Here is a 15,886-nt window from a genome sequence, read left to right as displayed (position 1 = left end):
CATAATAGTGACATCTTCTTACCTTGCCAAATTCTACTGGTTAAAAGCAAGTCCTAAGTCCCATACACACTCCCATCCATACTCACAGGACAAATACCAGGGGACAGATATCATGAAGCTGCCTTATCATGTTGCCAAACACACCTCTGTCCATACTCACTGCGTAGGTAAGCCCACTTCTTCTCAGAGCTTGAACCCTATGTCCTAACGGTGCTCATATTTGTGCCTCCAGCCTGGACCTCACCCATGAATGCCAGACTCGTGTGTTCAGCTGCTGGTTGGGCATCCCCATGTGGATTCAGCCACCATCTCCAGAACCAAACACCTGTTGCCCATCAAACTTGCTTCTCCTGTCGTCTTTCCCATCTTAGCAAGTGGTAACGTCACTGTTCCAGGGCCTCGGGCCCCCAAAATTGTAAAATCATCCCAACTCTTGTCTTTTCCGCACACTCCACACTTAATATGTTTACAAATCCTGCATGTTTTGTCTTCAATATACACCCAGAATCTCCCCCCTTCTCCCCACCCCTGCATCTACTGCTCTGGTCTGGGCCAATACCCCTTCTCACCCAAATCAGTGGTCCTCAACCAGGAGAGTTTTGTGTACCTGATCCCCCCCAGGGGATTTTGACAGGGTCTGGACACACTTTTCGTTGTCACAACTTGAGAGTGGGAAAGGGCGCTCCTGCGATCTAGTGGTCAGTGCACAGGACAGCTCCCCATAACAAAAATTAATGTGGCCCCAAATGTCAGCAGTATAGAAATCTCAGTCTACATTAATGCAAGTAGCATCCCCACCCCACAACCCCACAAGTCCGTTCTGCACACAGCAGCCTGAGTGATTCTTTTCTTTTCTCTTTAAGATTTTATTTATTTATTTGACAGAGTGAGAGAGAGATCCATGTAGGCAGAGAGGCAGGCAGTGGGAAAGGGAGAATAAGGCTCCCTGATGAGCAGAGAGCCCAATGCGGGGCTCGATGCCAGGACCCCGAGACCATGACCTGAGCTGAAGGCAGAGGCTTAACCCACTGAGCCACCCAGGCGCCCCAATCCTTTTCTAATCTAAATCAAGTCAAGCCTCTTCAAAGCCATCCAAGCTCTTCTCATCTGGCACAAAGTTAAAGGCAAATCTTTACAATGGCCTTGAATACTTTATGTGATCTGACCCCACTACCTTCCTTACCTACCTCCTACTGAAAGGCCCCTCTCCCCTTGCTAAAGGCTTGTTTAAGTAACCTGATGTCCCCACAGCACCTTCTCTCCCCTTGCTGAAGGCTTGATTGTCCCCATAGCCAGATGGCAACACATACCAGGATGTCTATTGTCTGTGATCACCCGGTCTGTCAAAAGAAAAGACAAATGAGGAATAGAGTGTACCTGGGACTTTCCAGAGTGCTGAGGCAAGGCCCGCCAGAACAAACAGCTGTGTCCTTGCCTTAAACCCAACGCCTGACTAATTAACCAATCAGATCCCTGTAACCATGCATCTGCTTCTGTAAGCTTGCTTCCCGCCACCCCAACCCTGCCCTATATAATCTGCTCCCCAACTTAGCCCGGCACGCTCAGCCCACAAAGGCTGATGCATCCGCAGGCACCTGTGTAACCAATAAACCTCTTGCAATTTGCATCCAGTGGAGGCATGCTGTTTGATTCTTGGGTGCGGCTCCAGGGTCTTTCACTACCACTTGCCGTCTTGCTCATTTTTTGCCCAGCATTATTGGTCGCTGTGTCATTCTTTAAACACACCAGATGTGCTCCCACCTTGGGCTTACTGTTTGCTTTGTATGGGATGCTCTTCTCCAAACAGCACAACTGCTTGTTCCTTAATTTTCTCCAAGTCTTTCCTCAAATGAGGGAGACTTCCCTGACACAGTCCCATAGAAAATACCAACCTGCTCCCCTAAATCCCACATGCCATGTCCACTCACTCAGCTTAGTTTCCTTCCTACCCCACATCAACCCCTGATATGTATGTATATTTATTTGCTTCATTTCTCACTCAACAACTAAAATTAAAACTCCAAGAGGACATCAAATTTATTTTGTCTCTTGTTAACTATTCTGTCTTTAGGGTTTAGAACAGTACCTGACACATAGTAGATGTTCCGTAAATATTGGAGAATGATTTGTTACTATTTTTGCCTTTTCTCTATCCATTCTTTACACAGCAGCCAAAAATGACATTTTAAAAATGCAAAAGGAATCCCATGACCACCCTCCACCCACCAGTGTAAAACCCTTCAACGGCTTTTCGTTGTGCTCAAGCCACAGCTGACATTCTACAGCCCAGGCCAGATTAAGATTTCAGAGTTCTTAATCACTGGAAAGACGATGGTGTTGTCACCACCAGAGATATTTAAATATTTTTGAAGATTAGATCCCAAAGTTAGTGTGCTAAAAGCCTAACAATATCCGATTTCACAAACTCAGATTTCATAAAGTCTCATTAGTCTTCTCACCTTGTGTAAGTTTAATCTTTCCTCGGCCCCCTTTTCTCTTCTGTTTCAGGCACTCACCATACTTTGCCAGAATGACCATACTTTTCCAACCTGTCATCTCATCTTCAGGAATATGCACCTTTCCCTCCCCTCCTCACACCAATTCATCCTCTAAACTTATTCTAAGATGATCACTCTAAAATGTGCATCTCACTGTGTCCTTCCCCTACAGGAACTTACTCAATAGCTCCTAAGGATGTGTGAATTTCCTTGGTGTGGTATTTTTACAAGACCCTTTGCTTGCAAGTGGCAGCAATCCAAAGTAAACTGGAGGAACCAAAAGGGAAAAGCAAGCAAACAAACAAAAAACAAAGGAATGTCCAGGTTCCTGTAGGGATGGATACCACAGAAGTTCATAAAAATCCAAAAGAAGATGGGGCACCTGGGTGGCTCAGTGGGTTAAGCCTCTGCCTTTGGCTCAGGTCATGATCCCAGGGTCCTGGGATCGAGCCCCACATCGGGCTCTCTGCTCTGCAGGGAGCCTGCTTCCTCCTCTCTCTCTGCTTGCCTCTCTGCCTACTTGTGATCTCTGTCAGATAAATAAAAAAAAAATCTTTTTAAAAAATCAAAAGAAGAGCTGCAGAACAAAAATTTCAGAATCAAGAACAGGGACTGGAAACCAGCAAAACAGTTTTCTATTTCTCCATGTCTCATGTTTACTTGTCTCCATATGGCTGCTTTCTTCTCTGGTCAGACTCTTCATGTGTCCAGGAAGATGGCCATGGCCAGCTCCTGAATCCCATCCAGCAAGGCCAGTCACTCGCCTAAAGAGAGAACCTCGTCTTCCTGTCATTTACATATCAATCCCAGGGAGACTCTGATTGGTCCTATTGGTGTCAGGTGGACTAGTCACTATATGGGTTTATATGTGTGCCCATCCTCCTCCAGACAGCATAAAGCACAGGTAAATTTTCTTAAATTAACATATAATGTATTATTTGCCCCAAGGGTGCAGGTCTGTGATTCATCTGTGTTACACATTTCACAGAACTCACCGTATCACAAAACCTCCCCAATGTTCATAACCCAGCCACCCTCTCCATACCCCTCCATCCGTGCAAACCTCAGTTTGTTTTGTGAGATTAAGTCTGTTATGGTTTGTCTCTCTCCCAATCCCATCTTGTTTCATTTTTTCCCTCCCTACCTACCATGACCCCCTACCCGCCTTTCAAATTCCTCATATTAGACAGATCATATGATAATTGCCTTTCTCTGATTGACTTACTTTACTTAGCATAATACCCTCTAGTTAAATCCAAGTCATTGCAAAAGGCAAGATTTCATTTTTGATGGCTGCATAGTATTCCTGTGTATATGTGTGTGTGTGTGTGTGTGTGTGTGTGTGTGTGTGCGCGCGCCTCTGTGTGTCTGTGTTTCTCTGTGTAAAGAGGACCTGGCCAGGCCATCGTGGGTGGAGATGCCACAAGCAGGATCAGGCTGATGGGGGTTAGATGTCTGGTGGGCAAGTCATGTTCACAACCCAGTTTAAGGCTGGTTAAGTGGGATCAGGTGGAAGGTCTACACCCTTCTGCCCAGGGTTTATCCTGAGACCTGGAACGGATGGGTAAATACCCAGGAGTGGGGCTAACAATAACAGTAAGAACTAACCCTGACCCTGACACTGACTGTGATCCTGACCTGAAACCTAAACCTAAACCTAAGCCTGACACTGACCCTGATGTGGACCCTGAACCTAAACCTAACTCTGACATTACCGTAACCATGACTCATACCTACCCATGACCCTGACCCTGACCCTAATCCTAAACCTGACGCTGACGTAACACTGACCTAACCCTAACCCTGACCATAACTGTGAGCCTAACCCTAACCCTAAACCTAAAGGTAACTCTAACCATGACCCTAATAACGGACCCTGAACATAAACCTAATGCTGACCCTGACCCTAACACTAACCCCTACCATAAACCAAACCCTAACCCTGACCTTACGCTGTCTAACCCAAACCCTAAATATAACCCTACTTCTAACTCTAACCCTAACCCAAATCCCAACCCTACCGCCAAAACCTAACTGTGACACTGAACAGAACATTGACCCTAAACCAAAGCCTGACGCTAAACCTGACCCTGTCCATGACCTTCACCTGACCCTGCCCCTGCCCTAATCCTAACCATGACACTAACACTGACCACTACATAATCCTGTCCCAGACCCGAATGTGGACTTTAAACCAATACCTGAACCTGACCCTAAACCGGACACTGGCACTAAACTTCACCCTGACCCTGACCCAGACCATGACCATAAACCTAACCCTGACCCTAACAGTGACCCCAAACCTGACATGACACTAAACCTGACCCTAACTCTAACCCTAAATGTAGACCTGACCCTGACACTAACACGGACCCTACCCCGAATCCTATCACTGAACCTAACCCTAACACTAACCACTAACCCTACCACAGACCCTGATCCTAACAAGTTCTAACCCTAACCATCAACCAAACGCTAACCCTAACATTAAACCTAAACTTTAACAATAACCCTACCCTATACCTGACAATGATCATAACCCTAACCCTGAACTTTGCCTATACCAGACCCTGAGCATATACCTGACCCTGGCCCTGAGCCCAAACCTAACCATGACCCTAACACTGACCACTAAATAACCCTGTCGCTGACCCGAATGTGGACTTTAAACCAATACCTGATCCTGACCATAAACCTGACACTGGCCCAAGCCTTCACCCTGACCTGACCCAGGCAAAGACCATAAACCTAACTTTGACCCTAAAAGTGACCCTGACCCTGACCCTATCACTAACCCTGACACTGAATGTGAGCCTGACCCTAACTCTAACCCTAAACGTAACCCTGACCCTGACACTAACACGGGCCCTGACCCGAAACCTAACGCTGAACCTAAACCTAAATCTAACCCCTAACATTATCGCTGACACTGACCCTAACCCGGTCTAACCCTAACCCTCAACCTACCTCTAACCCTAACCCTAACCCCACGTTAACAATAATCCTGACCCTCTCCCTGACCCTGATCATAACCCTAACTCTGAACTTTGCCTATGTCAGACCTTAACCTTAAACCTGACCCTGGCCTTGACCTTAACACTGACCCTAACCCTGACTGTAAACCTAACTCTGACCCAATCCATGATCCTGAACAGAATCGTAAACCAAAAGCTAACCCTGATCCTGAACCTACGCATAAAACAGAACCTAAACATAAAGCTGACCTTACCATAACCATGAACCTAACCCAGACCCGGACCCTAACCCTGACACTAAACCTGTCCCAAACCTAACCCTGACCCTGACATGAACCTTGCCCCCAAACCTAAACTTGAACCTGAATCTAAATCTGACCATGACCCTGAACCTGACCCTAAACCTTAACGTCACCCTAACACTGACCCTGACCCTGACTCAGACTGTAACGCTAACCCGGACCCTACTGTGAGCCTGACCCTAAACCTAACCATGAACCTAAACCTAACCCTGAAACCTTCCCTAAGCCTTACACCAACCCTGGCACCAATGACGTCTAACCCTAACCCTGACCCTAAGTCTTTCTTAACCCTAACCCTAACACTAACCTAGTCTAAACCCAGCTCTGTTCCCTCCAGCTGGGACAACAGCTGCAGCCAGGCCTCCCAGGGCTTGGGGGAGGCTGTATGGGGGTCACTGGATGGGCACTGCATTGAGTGGAGTGTGAGCCTTGAGCAGCTTGGGGATCGGCGGCTCAGGGAGCTCTGGTGCAGCAGGAAGTTCGTAAGAGGCCCCCAGGCAGTGGAGACCTCAATTCCCTGACGACAGAGCCCAACGGAATTGGAACCCACGTATCCAGGCAACCATTTACAGAGAAAACACCCCTGCCCAGCTCATTTCTAGGCACATCCTAAAGGAAGCGACATGTTCTTCTGCTGTACTGAAGCCGAGAGGATGCAGGGAGAAGAGAGCTCGCCCGCCAGACACGTCCCCTCCCTGGCAGGTCATATCAGGTTTCCCCAACGCCTCAGGCCCTTTGGCTAATAAACTCAAAAGGTGACACCAGGGGGCTCAGAGTCATAGAGTCCCACACCTTCTGATCAACACGGGTGTAGCCCTAGGTCTCCTCCCCGTCTGTGTGTGTGTGTGTGTGTGTGTGTGTGTGTGTGTGTGTGTGTGTGCCTCTGGGTGTCTGTGTGTAAAAGAGGACCCGCCCATGCCATCATGAGTGGAGATGCCCCAAGAAGGATCAGGCTGATGAGGGTTTAGGTGTCTGGTGGGCAAGTCATGTTCACACCCCAGTTTAGTCTGGTTAAGAGGGATCGGGTGTAGGGTCTACACCCTTCTGCACAGGGTTTATCCTGAGACCCTGAAGGAATGGGTCCACGACCAAGGAGCGGGGCTAACCCTAACAGTAACCACTAACCGTGACCCTGACACTGACTGTGAAACTGCCCTAAACCCTAAACCAAGCCATGAACATGACCCTGACCCTGACCTTGACTTTTATCCTGACCTGAACCCTAAACCTAAATCTAAGCCTGAAACTGACCCTGATGTGGACCTTGAACCTAAACCTAACTTGACATTACCGTAAACATGACTCATACCTAACATTGACCTGACCCTGACCCTAATCCTAACCCTGATGCTGACATAACACTGACCCTAACCATTACCTTGACCATGACTGTGAGCCTACCATAACCTTAAAAGTAATGGTAACTCTAACCCTGACCCTAATACGAACCCTGAACGTACACCTCATGCTGATCCTGATCCTAACACTAGACCCTACCCTAAACCAAATCCTAACCCTGACCTTACACTGTCTAACCCTAACCCTAACCCCAATCCCAAACCCTACCGCCACAACCTAACTGTGACACTGAACCGAACATTGACCCTAAACCAAAGCCTGGCCCTAAACTTGAGCTTGGCCCTGAGCTTCACCTGATCCGGACCCTGACCCTAATCCAATCCATTACTCTAACACTGACTACTACATAACCCTGTCATTGACATTAATGTGAACTTTAAACCAATACCTGATCCTGACCGTAAACCTGACACTGGCCCTAAACTTCACCCTGACCCAGACTCAGGCAAACACCAGAAACCTAACCCTAAACCTAAAAGTGACCCTGACCCTGACCCTAACACTAACCCTGACACTGAATGTGAGCCTGACCCTAACTCTAACCCTAAACCTAACCCTCCCTGACACTAACACAGGCCCTGACCCGAAACCTAACGCTGAACCTAACCCTAAAACTAACCCCTAACATTATCCCTGACACTGACCCTAACCCGGTATAACCCTAACCCTCAACCTACCTCTACACTAACCCTAACCACACTTTAACAATAATCCCGAACCTCTCCCTGACCATGATCATAACCCTAACTCTGAAATTTGCCTTTGTCAGATCTTAAACTTAAACCTGACCCTGGCCTTGACCTTAACACTGACCCTAACCCAGACTGTAAACCTAACTCTAACGCAAACCGTGATCCTGAACAGAATCATAACCCTAAAGCTAACCCTGATCCTGAACCTACTCATAAAACAGAACCTAAACATAAAGCTGACCTTACCATAACCATGAACCTAACCCTGACCCTGACCCTACCGTGACACTAAACCTGTCCTAAACCTAATCCCGAACTGACATGACCTTGCCCCCAAACAAAAACTTGAACTTGACCCTAAATCTGACCATCATCCTGAACCTGACACTAAACCTAACAGTCACCCTAACACTGACCCTGACCCTGACTCTGACCGTAACCCTAACCATGACCCTACTGTGAGCCTGACCCTAAACCTAACCATGAACCTATACCTAACCTTGACCCCTACCCTAAGCCTCGCTAACCCTGACCCCAACGAGGTCTAAACCTAACCCTGACCCTAAGTCTTTCTTCTCCCTAACCCTAACACTAACCTGGTCTAAACCCAGCTCTGTTCCCTCCAGTAGGGACAACAGCTGCACCCAGGCCTCCCAAGGGCTGGGGGAAGGCTGTATGGGGGTCACTGGATGGGCACTGCATTGAGTGGAGTGTGAGCCTTGAGCAGCTTGGGGACCAGCGGCTCAGGGAGCTCTGGTGGAGCAGAAAGTTTGGTAAGGAGCCCCCAGGCAGTGGTGACTTCACTTCCCTGACGACAGAGCCCAACAGAATTGGAACCCACGTATCCAGGCACCCCATAAAGAGAAAACCCTCCTGCCCAGCTCATTTCTAGGCACATCCTAAAGGAAGAAACATGTTCTTCTGCTGTACTGAAGCCGAGAGGATGCAGGGAGAAGAGAGCTCGCCGCCTGACACGTCCCCTCCCTGGCAGGTCATATCAGGTTTCCCCAACACCTCAGGCCCTTTGGCTAATAAAATCAAAAGGTGACACCAGGGGCCTCAGAGTCAGAGAGTCCCACACCTTCTGATCCACTGGTGTAGCCCTAGGTCTCTTCGCAGTCTCTCTCACTGTGTGTGTGTGTGTGTGTGTGTGTGTGTGCGCGCGCGCCTCTGAGTGTCTGTGTCTTTGTGTGTATAGAGGACCTGGCCATGCCATCAGGGGTGGAGATGCCCCAAGCAGGATCAGGCTGATGAGGGGTTAGATGTCTGGTGGGCAAGTCATGTTCACACCCCAGTTTAAGGCTGGTTAAGTGGGATCGGGTGGAGGGTCTACACCCTTCTGCCCAGGGTTTATCCTGAGACCTTGAAGAGATGGGTCCATACCCAGGAGCGGGGCTAACCCAAACAGTAACCACTAACCCTGACCCTGACACTGACTGTGAGCCTACACCAAACCCTAACCCAAGCCCTGATCTGACCCTGACTGTGATCCTGACCTGAACCTTAAACCTAAACCTAAGCCTGACACTCACCCTGATGTGGACCCTGAACTTAAACTTAAATCTGACCTTACCGTAACCATGACTCAAACCTAATCATGACACAGACCCTGACTCTAATCCTAACCCTGACGCTGACCTAAACCTGACCCTAACCCTAACTTAGACCGTGACTGTGAGCCTGACTCTAACCCTAAACCTAAAGGTAACTCTAACCATGACCCTAATACGGACCCTGAACCTAAACCTAACGCTGAACCTAACCCTAAAACTAACAACCTAACATTGTCCCTGACACTGATCCTAACCCGTTCTAACCCTAACCCTCAACTTACCTCTAACCCTAACCCTAACCCCACTTTAACAATAATCCTGACCCTCTCCCTGACCCATATCATAACCCTAACTCTGACCCAATCCGTGATCCTGAACAGAATCGTAAACCTAAAACTAAGCCTGATCCAGAACCTACTCATAAAACAGAACCTAAACATAAAGCTGACCATGAAACTAATCCTGACCCTGACCCTAACCCTGACACTAAAACTGTCCCAAATCTATCCCTGACCCTGACATGAATCTTGCCCCCAAACAAAAACTTGAACCTGACCCTAAATCTGACCATGACCCTGAACCTGACCATAAACCTAACCGTCACCCTAACACTGACCCTGACCCTGACTGTGACTGTAACGCTAACCCTGACCCTACTGTGAGCCTGACCCTAAACCTAACCATGAACCTAACCCTAACCCTGACCCCTACCCTAAGCCTTATGCTAACCCTGACCCCAACGACATCTAACCCTAACCCTGACCCTAAGGCTTTCTAAGCCTAATCCTAACACTAACCTTATCTAAACCCAGCTCTGTTCCCTCCAGCAGGGACAACAGCTGCACCCAGGCCTCCCAGGGTTGGGGGGAGGCTGTCTGGGGGTCACTGTATGGGCACTGCATTGAGTGGAGTGTGAGCCTTGAGCAGCTCAGGGCCCGGGGACTCAGGGAGCTCTGGTGGAGCAGGAAGGTCGGTAAGGAGCGCCCCGGACGTGGTGATTTGGCTTCCCTGACGACAGAACCCAACAGAATAGGAAACCATGTATCCAGGCACCCTTTACAGAGAAAATCCCCCTGCCCACCTCATTTCTAGGCACATCCTAAAGGAAGTGACATGTTCTTCTCCTGTACTGAAATCGAGAGGATGCAGGAAGAAGAGAGCTCACCAGCCAGACACGTCCCCTCCCTGGCAGGTCATATCAGGTTTCCCCAGTGCCTCAGGCCCTTTAGCTAATGAAATCAAAAGGTGACACCAGGGAGCTCAGAGTCAGAGAGTCCCACACCTTCTGATCAACACGGGTGTAGCCCTAGTTCTCCTCCCCGTCTCTGTGTGTGTGTGTGTGTGCGTGTGTGCCTCTGGGTGTTTGTGAGGGTGTGTGTAAAGAAGAGCTGGCCATGCCATCGTGGGTGGAGATGCCCCAGGCATGATCAGGCTGATGAGGGGTTAGATGTCTGGTGGGCAAGTCATGATCTTACCCTAGTTTAAGGCTGGTTAAGTGGGTTGGGTGTAGGGTCTACACCCTTCTGCCCAGGGTTTATCCTGAGACCCTGAAGGGTAGGGTCCATACACAGGAGCGGGTCTAACCCCAAAAGTAACCAATAACCCTGACCCTGACCCTGTCTGTGATCCTGACCTGAACCCTAAACCTAAACCTAAGCCTGACACTGACCCTGAATTGGTCCCTGAACTTAAACCTAACGCTATATTACTGTAACTAAGACTCTTATGTAACCATGACCCTGACCCTGACCCTAATACTAACCATGATTCTGACCTAACTCTGACCCTAAGCCTACCCATGACCGTGACAGTGAGCCTGACCCTTACCCTAAACCTAAAGTTAACTCTAACCATGACCCTAATACGGACCCTGAACCTAAACCTAACGCTGACCCTGACCCTAACACTAACCCTTAACCTAAACCAAACCCTAACCCTGACCTTACGCTGTCTAACCCTAACCCTAACCATAACCCTACTTCTAACTCTAACCCTAACCCCAATCACAAACCCTACCGACAAACCTAACTGTGACACTGAACCAAACATTGACCCTAAATGAAAGACTGAACTTAAACCTGACCCTGTCCCTGACCTTCACCTGACCCAGACCCTGACCCTAATCCTAACCATGACACTAACACTGACCACTACATAATCCTGTCCCTGACCCGAATGTGGACTTTAAACCAATACCTATACCTGACCCTAAGCCTGACACTGACACTAAACATCACCCTGACCCTGACCCAGACCATGACCATAAACCTAACCCTGACCCTTACAGTGACCCCAACCCTGACCTGAACAACAAACCTGACCCTGACTGTGAGCCTGACCCTAACACTAACCCTAAATGTGACCCTGACCCTGACACTAACACGGGCCCTCCCCCGATTCCTATCGCTGAACCCAACCCTAACACTAACCACTAACCCTACCACAGACCCTGATCCTAACAAGCTCTAACCCTAAACGTCAACCAAACGCTAACCCTAACACTAACCCTAACTTTAACAATAACCCTGACCCTATACCTGACTATGATCATAACCCTAACCCTGAACTTTGCCTATACCAGACCCTGACCCTATACGTGACCCTGGCCCTGAGCCTAAACCTAACCATGACCCTAACATGGACCACTACATAACCCTGTCGCTGACCCGAATGTGGACTTTAAACCAATACCTGATCCTGACTGTAACCCTGACACTGGCCCAAGACTTCACCCTGACCCTGACCCAGACCATGACCATAAATCTTACCCTGACCCTAACAGTGACCCGACCCTGACCTGAACACTGAACCTGACCCTGACTGTGAGCCTGACCCTAACTCTAACCCGAAACGTAACCCTGACCCTGACACTAACACGGGCCCTGACCCGAAACCTAATGCTGAACCTAACCCTAAAACTAACCCCTAACATTATCACTGGCCCTGACCCTAACCCGGTCTAACCCTAACCCTCAACCTACCTCTAACCCTAACCCTAACCCCACTTTAACAATAATCCTGACCATCTCCCTGAACCTGATCATAACCCTAACTCTGAACTTTGCCTATGTCAGACCTTAACCTTCAACCTGACCCTTGCTTTGACCTTAACACTGACCCTAACCCTGACTGTAAACCTAACTCTCACCCAATCCGTGATCCTGACAGAATCATAACACTAAAGCTAACCCTGATCCTGAACCTACACATAAAACAGAACCTAAACATAAAGCTGACCTTACCATAACCATGAACCTAACCCTGAACCTGAACCTAACCCTGACACTAAACCTGTCCCAAACCTAACCCTGACCCTGAAATGAACCTTGACCCCAAACCTAAACTTGAGCCTGACCCTAAATCTGACCATGACCCTGAACCTGAACCTAAACCTAACCGTCACTAACACTGACCCTGACCCTGACTCTGACCATAACCTTAACCGTGACCCTACTGTGAGCCTGACCCTAAACCTAACCATGAACCTAACCCTAACCCTGACCCCTACCCTAAGCCTTACGCTAACCCTGACCCCAATGACGTCTAACCCTAACCCTGATCCTAAGTCTTTCTTAACCCTAACCCTAACACTAACCTAGTCTATACCCAGCTCTGTTCTCTCCAGCGGGGACAACAGCTGCACCCAGGTCTCCCAGGAGCTTATGGGAGGCTGTATGGGGTCATTGGATTGGCACTGCCTTGAGCAGCTTGGGGACCGGTGGCTCAGGGAGCTCTGGTGCAGCAGGAATTTTGGTAAGGAGCCCCCAGGCAGTGGTGACCTCACTTCCCTGATGACAGAACCCAACGGAATTGGAACCTTTGTATCCAGGCACCCCATTACAGAGAAAACCCCCCATCCAAGCTCATTTCAAAGCAAATCCTAAAGGAAGCGACATGTTCTTCTGCTGTACTGAAGCCGAGAGGATGCAGGGAGAAGAGAGCTCGCCCGCCAGACACATCCCCTCCATGGCAGGTCATATCAGGTTTCCCCAACGCCCAAGGCCCTTTGGCTAATAAAATCAAAAGGTGACACCAGGGGTCTCAGAGACAGAGAGTCCCACACCTTCTGATCAACCAGTGTAGCCCTAGGTCTCCTCCCCGTGTGTGAGTGTGTGTGTGCCTCTGGGTGGCCGCGTGTCTGTTTGTAAAGAGGACCTGGCCATGGCATCGTGGGAGGAGATGCCCCAAGCAGGATCAGGCTGATGAGGGTTTAGATGTCTGGTGGGCAAGTTATGTTCACACCCCGGTTTAAGGCTGGTTAAGGGGGATCGGGTGGAGGGTCTACACCCTTCAGCCCAGGGTTTATCCTGAGACCCTGAACGGATGGGTCCATGACCCAGGAGCGGGGCTAACCCTAACAGTAACCACTAATCCTGACCCTGACACTGACTGTGAGCCTGCCCCAAACCCTAACCCAAACCTTGACCCTGACCCTGACCCTATCTGTGATCCTGACCGGAACCCTAAACCTAAACCTAAGCCTGACACTGACCCTGATGTGGACCCTGAACCTAAACCTAACATTGATATTACTGTAACCAAGACTCATAACTAACCATGACCCTGACCATGACCCTAATCATAACCCTGACGCTGACATAACCCTGACCATAACCCTACCCAAGACCGTGACTGTGAGCCTGACCCTTACCCTAAACCTAAAGGTATCTCTAACCATGACCCTGATACGGACCCTGAACCTAAACCTAACGCTGACCCTGACCCTAAAACTAACCCCTACCCTAAACCAAACCCTAACCCTGACCTTACGCTGTCTAACCCTAACCCTAACCATAACCCTACTTCTAACTCTAACTCTAACCACAATCCCAAACGCTACCGACAAACCTAACTGTGACACTGAACCGAACATTGACCCTAAACCAAAGCCAGACCCTAAACCTGACCCTGGCCCTGACCTTCACCTGACCCTGACCCTGACCCTTATCCTAACCATGACACTAACACTGACCACTACACAATCCTGTCCCTGATCCGAATGTGGACTTCAAACCAATACCTATACCTGACCCTAAACCTGACACTGACACTAAACTTCACCATGACCCTCACCCAGACCATGACCATAAATCTAACCCTAACGCTAACAGTGACGCCGACCCTGACCTGAACACTAAACCTGACCCTGACTGTGAGTCTGACCCTAACACTAACCCTAAATGTAACCCTGACCTTGACACTAACACGGGCCCTCCCCCGAATCCTATCGCTGGTCCCAACCCTAACACTAACCACTAACCCTACCACAGACCCTGATCCTAACAAGCTCTAACCCTAAACGTCAACCAAACGCTAACCCTAACACTAACCCTAACTTTAACAATAACCCTGACCCTATACCTGACTATGATCATAACCCTAACCCTGAACTTTGCCTATACCAGACCCTGACCCTATACGTGAACCTGGCCCTGAGCCTAAACCTAACCATGACCTTAACACTGACCACTACATAACCCTGTCGCTGACCTGAATGTGGACTTTAAACCAATACCTGATCCTGACCGTAACCCTGACACTGGCCCAAGACTTCACCCTGACCCTGACCCAGACCATGACCATAAATCTTACCCTGACCCTAACAGTGACCCGACCCTGACCTGAACACTGAACCTGACCCTGACTGTGAGCCTGACCCTAACTCTAACCCGAAACGTAACCCTGACCCTGACACTAACACGGGCCCTGACCCGAAACCTAACGCTGAACCTAACCCTAAAACTAACCCCTAACATTATCGCTGACACTGACCCTAACCTGGTCTAACCCTAACCCTCAACCTACCTAGCCCTAACCCTAACCCCACTTTAACAATAATCCTGACCCTCTACCTGACCCTGATCATAACCCTATCTCTGAACTTTGCCTATGTCAGAACTTAACCTTAAATCTGACCCTGGCCTTGACCTTAACACTGACCCTAACCCTGAATGTACACCTAACTCTGACCCAATCCAAGATCCTTAACAGAATCGTAACCCTAAAACTAACCCTGATTCTGAACCTACTCATAAAACAGATCCTAAACATAAAGCTGAACTTACCATAACCATGAACCTAACCCTGACCCTGACCCTAACCCTGACACTAAACCTGTCCCAAACCTAACCCTGACCCTGACATGAACCTTGCCCCCAAACCTAAACTTGAACCTGACCCTAAATCTGACCATGACCCTGAACCTGACCCTAAACCTAACCGTCACCCTAACACTGACCCTGACCCTGACTCTGACCGTTACGCTAACCGTGACCCTACTGTGAGCCTGACCCTAAACCTAACCATGAACCTAACCCTAACCCTGACCCCTACCCTAAGCCTTACGCTAACCCTGACCACAACGACGTCTAAACCTAACCCTGACCCTAAGTCTTTCGAAACCCTAACCCTAACTCTAACCTAGTCTAAACCCAGCTCTGTTGCCTCCAGCGGGGACAACAGCTGCACCCAGGCCTCCCAAGGGCTGGGTGGAGTCTGAATGGGGGT

The 15,886-nt window shown here is 49.0% G+C and overlaps 1 protein-coding gene across 2 annotated transcripts in view; it reads right to left on the bottom strand.

Annotated features, from left to right (window-relative positions):
• LOC309871347 (uncharacterized protein) overlaps positions 1 to 15,886 on the bottom strand; it is a 244,129-nt gene that overhangs the window by 113,664 nt on the left and 114,579 nt on the right. The window lies entirely within an intron of this gene.

Source organism: Mustela nivalis (genome assembly GCF_964662115.1).
Source record: "Mustela nivalis genome assembly, chromosome: 8".
NCBI lineage: Eukaryota > Metazoa > Chordata > Mammalia > Carnivora > Mustelidae > Mustela > Mustela nivalis.
The sequence above is the reverse complement of the archived record's forward strand: the minus strand, read 5'-3'. Positions and strand labels throughout refer to the sequence as shown.